This window comes from Pelodiscus sinensis, chromosome 9 (assembly GCF_049634645.1).
Source record: "Pelodiscus sinensis isolate JC-2024 chromosome 9, ASM4963464v1, whole genome shotgun sequence".
Lineage (NCBI taxonomy): Eukaryota > Metazoa > Chordata > Testudines > Trionychidae > Pelodiscus > Pelodiscus sinensis.
Genome location: NC_134719.1, coordinates 27,718,922 through 27,733,484, shown reverse-complemented (window position 1 = coordinate 27,733,484; position 14,563 = coordinate 27,718,922). Strand labels below are relative to the sequence as shown.

At 40.9% G+C, this 14,563-nt stretch overlaps 1 protein-coding gene across 15 annotated transcripts in view; it reads right to left on the bottom strand.

Annotated features, from left to right (window-relative positions):
• The window catches only part of ADGRL2 (adhesion G protein-coupled receptor L2), a 532,296-nt gene that overhangs the window by 200,099 nt on the left and 317,634 nt on the right, over positions 1–14,563 (bottom strand). For 2 of the 15 annotated variants that reach the window (XR_012905938.1, XM_075936345.1), the window contains exon 1: positions 2,484–3,556. The exons of 2 other annotated variants lie outside the window; for them this stretch is intronic. The gene's annotated coding sequence lies outside the window, so the exon portion shown is untranslated. Of the gene's footprint in view, positions 1–992; positions 1,950–2,483; positions 3,573–14,563 lie in introns of those variants that run through there. 11 more of the 15 variants (XM_075936340.1, XM_075936339.1, XM_075936343.1 and 8 more) reach the window with 10 other exon arrangements.

Sequence of the window (14,563 nt, the reverse complement as noted above, 5' to 3'; positions counted from 1 at the left end):
TCTCTAAGTATCCCATATTTATCCCATTAGATCATATTACAGAAAGTTATTTTTCACATTAGAAATGTACTTATGATAAAGATGAAATTGAAGGATGTGTCTTAATAGATGGTGACACTTTTTAAAATTACACATATGAAAGGTTTTCTATTATCCTAGTCTACATATTAAGGAGCAAAGTATGTTTACTTCAAAAGTTTGGAATTAAGTGCCTTTTATTTAAAGATTTCATTTTTCTCTGAAGTAATTAGAAGTCCTTCACTATTCAGACACTCTAATGACATAATGTGTAGGCCATACCCAAAGCAGGAGTTCCCTAGAAAAGGCTTTTTAAATCCCACTAACAGACAGGAGACACCAGAAGCAATGTCACTGTGGCTGTCATAAAAGGTCACTCTTTTCCTTGAACAAACCATTAACCAATAGAAAATAATTGTCTGACAGTTTGCAGGGGCTCTGCAGCAGACAATGTTTTTCACTCACATAATTACAAAACAGTAAAAGTTCAGAAACATAACCCGAATCCACCTCCCCATTTTATCCCTTTACAATTCCCACTGCCCTTTGGGCCTCTGCGTGGAAGCAAATGGAAGACAAGCTGAAATTTTCTCAATTGAGCTGGAGCTAAGAAACCTTTGATATGCTAATAACCCCCTTCAAACGGTAAGAATTCACACTTGCATTAATTCAAACAATTTGTGCAGAATGATGTGAAATGGCACCTCTTTTAGTGACAAGCAACAAAAGGAGGGAATCAGAGTGTCTGAAGAAACCAAACAACAGAACATTTGTTCTGCAGAATTCTTCATGGAGCGCAAAAAAAAAATGTCTGTTAAAAAAAAAAACACCATTCACCTGAACACCAGTTAGATATCTTTACTTTCTGACAAATCAACTATATCCAAACCCCACCACCACTAATTTAGATTTATAACATGATACTATTCTTGTTAAGCCCGGATACACTAAAAGGTGCCGTGTGACACACTTACTTTGTTTCTGTCTCCAGATGGCCCCAGCTTTCCACATGTGAAAATAAAAAAAACCCTCCTTATACCACAACTGGGAAGGATAATCATTGCTAGCTGGAAGCCTCTACCCCTATGCAGTGGCGGCTGGATGGACTGCCTCTTCATGAAACTGATTTAGTTAAAATAAATCTGCAACAGGTAATTATTTACTAAACGGATGCAACTTTCTTCATTGCGCAACTTGGGCTCGCAGAGAACAGACTTGGTGGGGCCTGCTCTGCGCGCACACAGACAAATGAATGGGCTACCCACGTCAGGATATTACTCCTCTGAACCCAGGGAGGGAGGGAGAGGAGAGAGGCAGACTTGCTGGCTCAATATACAGGAAAGAATGTTGGATCCGACCAAAGAAAGAAAAGAGAAAAGGCTGCCTTGCTCCGGTAACGGGAACCATATGGCTCCTGCTGTTACTTAGAGCCAGGCAGGCTCCTTTGGAAAAGCCGCTCAGCCTGGTTCTTTTTCGGGGGTGCCCGGCAGGAGACACCCCTCCCCAGCTCTGAGAGTAGAGCCCTCACTAGGGGAAAGGTGAGGGATGGGAGGCAGTGGAGGATCCCCGGGAATTACTTGCTTCATGGCAAGGGGGAGCTGCAGCCTCCTCTGGCTCTGTTTTCGCACGGGCCAAGGCTCCTCTTGGACCCCCGGCTACCAAGTCAGATAGACCGAGGCACCGCCCCCCACCCTCCGCAGTAAGAGAGTGCGAGAGCCCGGCAGCTTGTAGGCTGCCCACGGCCCTGCTCGCCCAGCGCGGCCCGGAGCCCTTTGGACAGGATAGCTCAGCCCCGCGCTACCAAGTCCGGCTGCCCAGGAGCCTAAAGCACCGGCTCCCCTCTCTCCTGGGGCCCAGAGGCTGTGGCCGCCCCAGGCGTCCGGATTCCCCAGGGCCCCACGACCCTGGGGCTCCTCCACAATCCCACTCTGGTCCCCCAGGGCGCAGACACCCTGCAAGAAGCCGGAGCCCGCCTCTGATTGTTGCCATGATCGGCCACCCTAGTTCACATCTGGCTCCATTTTCATGTCCCCGGCTCCTTCCTGGGCTGCCTGAAAAGCCCCTGTCGGCGGATTAGCCAGCCCCGGGGACTCCGCCTGCCCAAAGGGCAGCAAGTAACGATCCTGCCGCCGGCCCCCGCGCCCCGCTCCCCTGCCCGGTCTCCTGCCCCCCGCCCCCCAGCACTTGGACTGAACCGGCGCGGAGTGTTAGTACGTGGTGGGAGCGTGCACAGACCGGCTGCAGGAGGGTGGGGGGCCTATTCCTTGCCCGCCACCTCCCCAGTACTGTGCTTCCCTGGAAGCGGGGGATACCCCGAGGGAGAAAGGGGGCGGCCTTGGGGTCAGCAAACAAGCCAAGCCCCTTCCCCAGGCCCATTCTTGCAAACGGCTCCAGAGGGAAGCGACGCGAGTAGCAAACAGGTCCTGGGAACAGCAGCCGCCAGACTTGCCCCGAGCTCGCCTTACCTCGCGCTGTGGAACCGAAGCCAGGCCAGGTTCTCTCCCAAGTAGGATGCGCCGGGGCCGGGCGAGCCCTCTCTGAACACAGGGGCAGAGGAGTTAGTTCGGGAGGCAGCACAGCGACCGCAGGCGCAACGGGGACCGGGCAGGAGAAAGCTGGGCTGGGGAGGGAGAGAGGAAGGCAGCTGCCGCTGCAGCTCGCTGAGCTGGGACAACACACACAAGGCGGCTTCTCCTCCGCCAAGCGGCCGGCCGGTCGGTACGCTTTGCTAGGGCTAAGTCAACATTTTCCTGCAGTTTCCAACACCCCGCTCCGCAGGAAAGGTCTAAAATAGCCAGGCTCCCCGACAAAAAATAAATGCAATAAATAATAATAAATCAAAGGGGCGGGCCACGGTGCAAAGCCCAGTGGATTGGGACCAGCCTTGGAGTCCTTTTCCGTACAACGCTCCCGAGAAGGGAAATAAAGGCGATGCCAGCCGGCGCACCGGGGACCAACTCAGCTTTTGCAAAGCAAAGCCCCCTCCCTTCTCTATGTCTCTGTCGTTCGCCTCGACCTAATTTACATCTCCCTGGATGGCATTCTGGCCTCGGGCATGATACAGTTCCAGCCCCTCCTCGGATTTCGCCTCTTCCTCTCACCGCGGCTGCCCCGTGAACGGCTGGAGCTCAAGCGCTGAGCTAGTAACACACAGCAATGGGGAAGAAACGCACCACACGCACGCAATCCCAATGAATTGTATTGCCAGCTCCTTTTCGCTCGTGCACCTCTGTGTGTGTGACTGGGGACTGCTAAATCCTGACACGGACTCTCCACTAGCTCTGAACTGGAGTCACCTCCAGCCTCCTCCTCCAATCTCCACCCCCCTCTCTCCACTCCCCACCCCTGGGCTCGGCTAATCATATAAACATTATCGCCTACAGGACCGGCAGCAAAGGACAGAATCTCTCCCTCGTCCTTCCCCCCCCACCCCCAGCTGGGGGCTCAGGCGAATGAAAGCAGATTAGAGGCAGCTAAACACAAAACGTGCAGCAGCTAAGCTATGGCGCTCTATGCCACCACTGGCCATTTTCCACTCCATTTGAGCTGCTGGCTGCTGCAGCCGCCGCTGCCCTGCTCGGAGGGGGGGCAAGAGAAAAGGGGCGCTTGGCTTGAGCTGTTCTGGCAGCAGCCGCCGCAGCGCGAGCCGCTCTCAGCCAATGGCGCGGCTGCCAGGGTTGTCCCGGGCCCGCCAGCGGAGCGAACGGGGCTGGGTGTCCCTTGTTGGCTCGCGCTGCCCGGCTCCCCTTCGGCCTCTGCTCCGACGCCCTTGCCCCGGTCAGGGGCTTCTCTCGAACCACGCGCGACACTGTGGACTGGCCGGCGTTCCCTCGGCACTTTCTGTCCTGGACTTAAGCAGGCGGGGCTGGACGTTTCCCGACGCTGCCGGTTTGCAGAGGGGGCAGCAGCCAGAGTCAGGCCGCTGAAACTTTAGCGCTTCCTCCTTTGTGTGCGATCTGCCTGCAGTGGCTCTAGCACACGCAGAGCGTGGGTGCAAGCGCAAGGGCATCTGAGATGGGATGTGGGGGGAGAGGCGGGGGGAATGCCCTCTCAATGCACGAGACTTCAGGGCACTCAGTATGTTCTTCCCGGACCAGAAGTTAAAACGCAAACCCTTGCGCGTGCAAACTTTACCTGGGTGCAGACGGCCTTGATCGCTCGCATGCATACCAATAAGTCACCAGACTGGGTCTGTGGAGCACGCTACCGCCTTTGAGCAAAAATAAGCAAAGGAAGGAAAATGACTCCAAGGCTCCCAAATGCATTCAGGATTTTCTAGGTCTGTTTCCTTCATTTCCTTGCATTGAAATTGCTTTGCTCTTGTCGGCTGAGCACATTTCCTTACACCTCTTATTCATTACCCAGGTCAGCAATCACAGACAGCAATCCAAAGGAAGGAGCTCCATTAAAGAATGCATGTAAGGACAGGATAAATAATATTTAAACAGTTTCAAGAAGGGTATTTAAGTTGAACCAATCATGTTCAATTTAAATATGTAAAAATACTGTCCAATGGTCAGGTTGCTTTTTTCAATAAAATTCTTAAGTTGCAAAATACTGAAAAATGGTTTCAAAATTAGGACATTGAAAATGGCATTAGGAAGTGTATTTATGTAAGAAATGGAGGGTCAGTGGACAAAGCACTGGAAATGACAACACAAAACAAGAGCATTGTACCACATAACTTAAAGCTCACTTTTATGCTTAAAATAGCTAAAGGATTGCTCTGCATACAAGCCTGCAATGACTACAGGAAAAACATGCATCCAAAGATCAGCTTAGCACAATTATCACCCACTTTTCTTTTTATTGGCCATACCTTCCTTTTTCTTGCCGCGAAGTGATGTAAAAGGCTCTCTTGGCTCTACACTACTGCAGGATTACCTAAGTGCTCAAGAGGTCCTCCCTGGACCAGTCACAGTGACCTGAGGTCCAAAATATGCTGGCAATTCAATGCAAAGCAACCACACCATACTAGAAAATCTGGGTCATTAGATTTAATATATCATTTAATATATCAACTTATTAGCATGTTACTTTTTATTCAACTATATAAACTTGTTTGATATCTTTATGTAAAAATGAAAGAATTTTTTTAAATAATTCTTAACATTAATTAATAAAAGCATTATGTGCTTTAAAGGTCACGTCAGTTTTTAAAAAAAAGAAGCCAGATTCTAAACCATGTTTTTTTTCTATTTTTACTCAATTTGAGCATTTTACAGGCCTTTGTGTATGCTTACATAAAAAGAGTCAGTTTAACTCTTTTCCCATATAATAAAGGAAAGTTTATTTCTTGCTGAAAAAAAAACCTAACTCTTATAGCTGATTTCAGGGAACCAGCAAAATCCTTTGATACATTTAAAAGAATTAAAAACATGCACAATATTATATATCATTTAAAAATGCACTTATCTGGAACTGGTTTCTATTTAAAGGTTAGGGTGTAACTTCTAGGCGACTTCTTTATAAAGGAAGTTGTAACTTCAAAAACATACATTCTATATTATTAATGTTTAATACTAATATTCAAGTTTTTCAAAGGTTATAGATGAAAAAATGAGGGTAATCCATTAACAGAAGGCCTATTCCTGCTTTTAGTGCAGTCAGTGAATGGGAGCAGGATTGGGCTATGAACAGTACAACATATATGGGGTTTTATGTTTGTTTTCTTTTGGGAGAGAAGAATCATGCTGTCCATTGTTAGGCTACATATCAACTGGCTTCAATGAAAGTTTTGCCTGAGTAAGGATGTACTTAAATTTCACCCTCAGCCTTCTGCTGCTATTCCCTGAAGTCAGTAGAGATTCACTTATGTAGATTCAATTGCTGGCCTGCATCTAACTTTTTTTTCTTTCATTAGGAAACTTTTGGGAGATAAATTTTGTTCTACAGAAAGAGTTATGTTCTTTTGCCACAGCTTATATCAACTGGTACAACTGCAGATAGAAACAATTCAACATTCAGCATACAGAAAACTCAAGCTTCCATTTTGGATTTCTTAATTCTGATTAGGTCTTCATTATAATGATGAGCATTATAGATGGGTATATTGCTTTGGTAAGTGAAACAAGATTATTCAGCACTTAGTTTTCAGACTATATCCAGCTTGCATATTTGGGAACTCTACACTTATTACTCTGATTTTAATAAGCCTTTCCCAAGAATATGAACCAGATCCTGTAGTCCTTAAAATAATGTGCCGACCCTATTATAGTTTGGTCTTCTTTAAACAACTCTTTTTGTTGGCTATGGAATGTGTCAAAAATGCACTTAAGTTATGGTTCCTTCAATTATGTTATGTAAGCAAACCTTTCAGTAAGAAGATGGCATACAATGTGAAAATACATTGTTAAAATCATATCTAAAAATTAGTTTCCTACAATGATATTTTTTATCATTTAAACGGAAACATTATGAAAAAAATAATTTTGTTTCCACCATTTCGCACTTTTTGTATTTCACTCTATTTGTATAAAAATGTACATTTCACAAAGTAAAGATAGACAAGCCATTTTCTCTTTCCTTTATAATCATAATGAACAATACTGCAAAATATTTGGATTGAGAATTCTGCATGGAATATTTAAATCAAACAAAATTGTTTACATCAACATTATTTTAAGAAATTATGTCACTAACACAGCTCTATTATATTTAGCTTTGTTAACATTATCTTTTAACCTACACGTTCTCCATGCACTGGAACTTACTCATGTCCTAGATCAGGCCCTTGAAGACTAATAGCAAACATAGATTATTGACATGATTCACAAGTAAACAGTTTACCAAATATGGGTGTTATAACAATTCTTGCAATAGATTTCACTGTCATCTGTGTTCTCAAGGAAAATGTATTTAAAAAGATGATTGACTATATCCTGCAAAATAGGTCAGACTGTGCTTTCACATACAACTCTGCAACTTTGTTGACAGTGTTGGAAAGTTTTCTACCAAAAAACTTGTTCTGTGTGTCTTGATATTCATGAAAAAAGACTTTAAAATGTTAAAATATCTTGGTACATAATTTAGTATTGTCTTGGATTTTTTTTTCTTTGGGAAAGGGAGGCCTGAAGATTTACAGAGATTTTCTGCATCCACTTTTGTTTTCTCGGAGTGTACAAAAAGACTACATTTTAAATATTAGTAAAAAAGATTTCCTCCTATCCATCCATCCATGCATTGAATAACATCAATGAATATAGAATTCATTTTAATATGAGCAAAGACCAATGGAAGGAGCTGCATATCCATAATGTAATTATCAGACTTAATTTACTTGAACTGTAATATAGTGTCAAGACATATTTAACGTGGCACACAGACTTCAACATTTCAAACACAATACTGAATGATAAAAAGTGCTAAATCTTTCTTGTCTCAATCATGCAGAGCTTGGGAGAATTGTAAAATAAGCAGGGTTTAGGCCACAATAGGAAATGTATATTATCTTAAGACTTTGGAAATACATCTTGACAATTGCCAATTCTTTTAAACTAAATAACTGTTCTTAATGTTGGGGGGGGGGGGGGGGGGAGAGGAGCAGAATCCATCAATAAAATAAGAAAATTCTGCAGCTGTTCCTAACAAATACAGTGCAGTTTGAATTTCCATTATATATACACTTTACTACACTAATCAATTTTAATGACTCACAATCTATATTATTATTTAAGAAATAACAAAATCATTGACTTACTCAGAATACTTGCTAATTGTTTTTAAAAATAAATTCTACACATGACTAAGGAAACACCCATTTCCATTTGTTTTATGTTAAATCAACATCTAACCACTCATGGTGATTTCATTCAAAGAAAACAGAAGGAACACATTAGCTGTGTGGTTAAGGAGATTGATGGGTTTCAAACATTTTAACCATGGATGTTTTTTTCCAACTGTAGAAACTCATGTTTCTAATTTAAATAGCTTCATGAAGATAATTTTTTTCAACAAGCCTGTTGTTTCTTGTTTCTTAGGCAGAAATTATTATATTTGTAATTTAGTAATATTAGAAGCATCTTTGTTCAGCAAGAACAGAATTATTCATTGTGAGAAGACAATATAGTTGTCTCATTCCCTGATCAGTAAATTTGGGAATACAAATGATAGAAGTATACATTATAGAACCATGCTCTTAGAAATACGACCAATAGTATAAGGCCACCTGACCTCCTAAGCATGATGGCTTTAGCTACAACCCATGCCAGAACATCCTTAGAGCTATTTGTAACATGCCTCACGGGGAGTGTGACCAGAATTCGTCACTGATTTTGATTCGCTAGTTGGATCATTAGCTTCCCTGGCCTGGGCTGAATAATGACAAGTAGTGTGACCTGAGTCTGTCAACCCAGACTGAGAGGTGCGCTTCTAGCTGTAGTATAGACATACCCTATAGGTCAACTGCTCACATACACTCTCTGGCTGTGTCTACACTGGGCCACTTATTCCGGAAAATCAGCCACTTTTCCAGAATAAGCTGCAAGCTGTCTACACTGGCCCTTGAATTTCCGGAAAAGCAACGATGCTCTACTGTACAAAATCAGCCGCTATTCTGGAAAAACTATTCTGCTCCCGCTCGGGAATAAGTCCTTATTCTGGAACACTGTTCCGGAAAAGGACCAGTGTAGAGAGCCCAGTAGTCTTTTCCAGAAAAAAGCCCCGATCGCGAAAATGGCGATCGGGGCTCTTATCCAGAAAAGCGCTTCTACATTGGCCACAGATGCTTTTCCGGAAACAGGGCTTTTCCGGAAAAGCAGCCTGCCAATGTAGACGCTCCTTTTCCGGAAAAACTGAAAACGGAATAGTATTCCATTTTAAGCATTTCCGGAAATTCATGCCAGTGTAGACACAGCCTCTTTCTCTCATCACCTCTCCTGCACAAGGCCACTTGCCACCTAATTCATACATTATCTCTATCCATCACCAACCTCCAGTAGTAATAAAAAGCCTTCAGACAATGGAACAGCTCTGGTTCCACAGCACAGAACATCACCAGCAGTGACAGAAGCCAATAAAGAGGAACAGTGCATAGGGAAAACTAGTAGATCTGTGACTATGTGGATCAAGAAGCCTATTCCTATTCTCATCTCATGTAATAGAGTACAGATATCCAAGCGACTCCTAAAGTCCATACTGTAACTTTAATAACAACAACAGAAGTCCAGAATTGTAAAGATATTGAGGCACTGCTGTGCTAAGTGTCAACTGTCAATGGGATTTTAGCTTGTAAATGCCTAAATCCCTTTTGAAAATCTAGGCCTAGATTTTGGAACAGCAAGTGCAGCAACACTTAAATACCTTTATGAAGCCAGCCCATATGACCCTGGTAGTAGGATACCAAGAGATGAGCACAGTAAAAGAACATAAAAGAACAGAACTATTACTAAACGTGAGACAGGATTCTTTTGCTCTGATCCTTGTAGGACCTCATTTATCCTAGACTTTCCAGCCCGTTGTATGCTTATTGCCATTGTAGCACTGACAGTTAAATAACTGGTTCCCTCTGAAGCAGATACCAGAGATGCATCGTTGGTTAGAAAGTCTGGAACAGCAGTGAAGTCAATCCCTCTCCCTCACCAACTATGCACATCGCTAGTGCTTTGCAATCAATCTCAATGAACTAGGCATAAGAGCCAGATTTCCTTCCAAATTTAGGTCTTCTAGTTCACATTTTATCCTGTTTCTTCTATGAAGCCACCAGGTGTGATTTTAACAGCTGTAAGAAAAGTCATTTTGTTTCACAAAAACTGCTTGTAAAGGCCTCTGTTTCAGTAATGATTTGTTATACATTACAAATACTTGCAGCACCAGGGTATTAATATCACTAAAGTATAGGGATCAGTGATACTCCACCTCTTTTTTTTTTTTTAAATGAGCATTTACTTCTGACAAATCTCAGTGTTTCTGACAAATACTGCTCCTGTCTGATTAAAGGAATGGTTATGTTTTTCTAAAAATACTGCAGTCAAAAGAGTGATATTAACACAGCACTACCATTGTGAGGAACATCGATTGACTGCCCAGTACTACTACTAATTATAAATATTAAAATACATTAATAATTAATTAAGCTGCAACTCATCCCATTCTACGCACAAGCTGCTGTCGGTTGAAAATAAGCCCCAAAATAGACCTTTTTAAATTGCATATAGTGTATCAGAGTACTGTGCTATAATATATCAGTATGACAATGCTCTAAAGCATAATTTTATTACCTGGCTGAAAAAGTGTGCTAAGAACTTTGTGGGGACTTTATGCATTAGAAAGTTTTTCATAGGAATAGCTGCACAGGAGTTGTGGCATTTCCCTGTCTCAGTATTCATAAAGGCTTACTGATGTTCATAGGTACCAATTTTCACTCTCATTTGAATTTTTAGCTCTAATTTTCTGTTCCTGTTCAGTATGCTTGGCCATAAGGGTTCAATCCACTCTTTCCCCAGTGAGAGCCAGTGCTGGCAAAAGGGTGAATGCCAATTCCCAACCCTCCAGCTGTATAACTGTATTATATATAGAGATATTAAAAGCAGTTAATAAAATGTAGCACTGATAAGAAAGATGAGATACATATTCATACAGTTAAATATGAATGTCATTCAAGTCCCTGCATCCCAAGCCTAATGGAAAGTATTTAGTAGTTTAGACAATTTTAGCACAAACGAACAAGCATCGAAGCTAGATCTGTGACCTCCCAGGGCTTGGATTTTTTCTGATAGATTCTTTAGAGAGCAATTCTTCCATCATGAAATAATTTGTGCCATTATAATTTTCATGAATGGGTGTTTAATTTAATCTTCTACATGCTTGAACTTTGCCACTTACTGCAACTGTGTTCTGGGTTCACAATGGAATTAATCATTCAAAATCTGTCACCTTAATAATGGCTTTATCTTATCACAGTAAACCTTGACATCTAAGTCTTTTATTACTGCACAATATGTTAAAGCTAGAGGCCAGACTCAACTCTCACTTGTAAACCAACTGAATTTTTTTTAAGGATAAGTATATACACATCTGATCAGTTGTTTGGCAACACATTTACATATTTCTTTGAAATAAATTAAACTTTTATAAAAAATAATTAAAAACTATGGCCCAGATTCTGCAATGAAATCCACACCACCTGGGACCCTTCTGCCCATACACAGAGTCACAGAACAATATCAGGACCTATTCTGGAATAATACCACAAACTATAGAGGGCATCTGATACAAGGTAATTTGCTTGCTACATCAGGTTAAACCACTATGTTCAGTGAAGACAATACTATGGAATCTTTCAAGATGAGATAGCCATTCTAGAAAATAAAATTTATACAAACAAATATGCATAAGCAATTAATCTTTTATGCAACAGAACATTTTCATTCACAAATGTTTTGCAAAGCAGTTGAGAAAATGAATGGTAATGTAAGGATGCTAGAACTTTTAGACTGTTAATTATGTAAAAATAAATGCATGTATTTTTACCATATTATACCAAAATATATATATAGTTTTAAGCAGAATTTAGGCATCTTCTTCTCCAACTGTGAAAGACACACTTGTTACTAAAAACATAGATTAAAATGTACCATGTGCAGGTGCAGGCTCTAGTACTTCTCTGTTTGTTTAAGCAACATTTTTCTAGGAGAGAGAAAGAAGCACCATAAGGTCAGGCAATAGACAATGACACAAATATCTTAAAAAACTATTTACTATACAGACTTGCAGTTCATCAAAGTAGTTTTCTTGGTGCAATGCAACAACACCTTGTGACTTATAGCAGTTGCTATTTTTCTCAATTTTCCAGTTAATGAAAGTAGTGTTTAAATACTCTGTAGTTAGATTATTAAGTTCTACAAAATAGAAACAGATGTGTGTCTTAGTATGCCATTAAATTTATGATTTACATAGTACCCTTGAATACAGCTGAGCAGAGGCCAATGATTCTAATTTGCTCTAGATTTACAATAACCTGATCTGGTTTTTGTAAGTACTGAAACACTTTAAACAAAATTAGAAAGCCGTTGTTCTTTGTGTGATTAAAGATGCAATTCCCTTTGGAGTAATGAGAAGACTTAGACCATGTTTCTTCCTTTATAGATGTTTCTATTATAAACACAAGTACTATATATTATGTATTTTTGTTACTATTTCCTTGTTTTTAATTATAAAATAAACTGATTGAGTTGCACTGGAGTCATACTGAAACTATGCCAAAACCTAGCTGAAGAATGCATACTGAGCTTCATAAAAATCCTTAAAATTCTTCCCAGGGTCTTAAGGTCTTGTTAGACAAATACTAGTCCTCATAATTTTCTAAGACCAAAACATCTTTCTGATTTAAAACTACCCTATTTAAAGTTTTATTTAAAAAGCTAATGCATTTCTGAGCTTATTAAACTACATTAATATGTAGAGTTTTACAGGACAAAGGGTCAGGGAATTCATAGTCATTTAGATCTGAGGATAGGGATTTGCTGTGTCTAAATGCAGAAATGACAACTAGAATGAGTATTGCTGTAAAATAGCTTCCTGTATGTTAGTAAATGGATTCTGGCAATAATAGTTACAAGTATCAAGTGGAGCAAAGCTTATTTCTCCTCTTAAATATACAAAATAAAATATGTAAACCATTTATGAATATAGAGATCTTTTCCTAAAGTCAAATGAGAGTCAACTTTTAAAAAATGTCAGTGGTGTGAAAGCATCACTGTAGAACATGTAGGTGTTTAGGACCCAATCCAAAGTCCAATGAAATAAATTGAAGTGTACTTTGGCAAGACTGGGAGCCAGGCATTCCTGAATTCTCATTTTGACACGGATTCTTTTTCTGGCCTAACGTAAGTAATTTAACAATTCTGAACCTCAGTTTTCATATATGCGAAATCTGAATAAATATATATAAATAACATTAAAAATAAATAAATAAATAAATAATAAATAATGCTTAATTGTCTTACAAAGACAGTCTGAGGATTATTAGAGCCCTATCTGACATTCCTTGCACATCCAGAGATCGCATGGAAGCCAATAGAAGAAGAGCAGTGAGAGGCAAAATACTGGCTTCAAGACTGAGCTTCATAAGTTTAAGGAGCGGATGGTATGATGGGACTGCTTAGGATAGCATGTGGCCCATCCCTGACTGCCAGTAGTAAAAATCCCGAACAGCGGGACACTAGATGAGGATGACTCTGAGTTATTACACAATATTATTTCCCAAGTATATGCCTAGTAGGACTTTCCCACATGCTTAGGACATAACTGATCTTCATATTTGTGGTGAGGGAAGTAATTTTACCTTGGTTCAGATTGGCAGAGACTCTGCAGGGGTTTCCACCTTCCTCTGCAGCATGGGGCATGGGTCACTGGCAGGTTTAAACTACTGTAAATAGTGAGTTCTCTCTCATTTGAAGTCTCTGAACCATGTTTTGAGGACTTCCTGTAACTTAACCAGAGGATAAGGGTCTACGACAAGAGTGGAGGAGATTCTGTGGCCTGCAATGTGCGGGAAGCCAAACTAGATGATCACAATGGTTCCTTCTGCCCTTGAAATCTATGTGTCTATAGCTGTGCAAGACATACAGAACTGAGTCTTTAAACTTGCGAAATGTCTTGAAAATAAGTGCTAAATATTATATATGGGTTTACAATCCTATTACTTTAAGTATATTTATATACAGTTTACTCTCTGATGAAATGTTTAATTTTCTTAGTCTTCCAGTTTTAATAAGATATAATTAAACATAATTAAAACTCTAGGATGATAATTTTAATATACTGCATATACTAGGGCTGCGTCTAGACTGGCAAGTTTTTCTGCAAAAGCAGCCATTTTTGCGGAAAAACTTGCCAGCTGTCTACACTGGCCACTTGAATTGGCGCAAGAACACTGACGATCTAATGTAAGGTTGTCAGTGTTCTTGTGCAAATACTATGCTGCTCCCTCTCGGGAAAAAGCCCTCTTGCGCAAAAGCATTGAGGGCCAATGTAGACAGCTAAAAACTGTTTTGCGCAAAAAAGCCCTGATGGCAAAAATGGCGATCGGGGCTTTCTTGCGCAAAACCGCGTCTAGATTGGCACGGATGCTTTTCCGCAAAAAGTGCTTTTGTGCAAAAGCGTCTGTGCCAATTTAGACGCTCTTTTCCGCAAATGCTTTTAACTGAAAAACTTTTCTGTTAAAAGCGTTTGCGGAAAATCATGCCAGTCTAGACGTAGCCTAGGATTCTATTTACCTCTTTGTATTCTGTCAAAGTATTAACAATGGAAGTCTATGCAGATAAAATGTCTCAAACTGCATATAATCTATTTGCTCACATTATGTTCCAAGGCACCCAATATGAAACTAACCTAAAGAGAGAGAGTTTGATTGTGCAATCCTAACTCACCCCTTGACTTAAGAGTTGTGCCTGAATAAGGAATACTGGTACAAGCTACAAGCATTAACACTGTGTATGTATATTGCACCAATTTATGTTCCCAGCTATACCTGTGCAATGCTTAGATCACTGTCTCCATAGGTAAAAGAGGAATTTGGCCTACTACATTATATTTTTTTCAGATG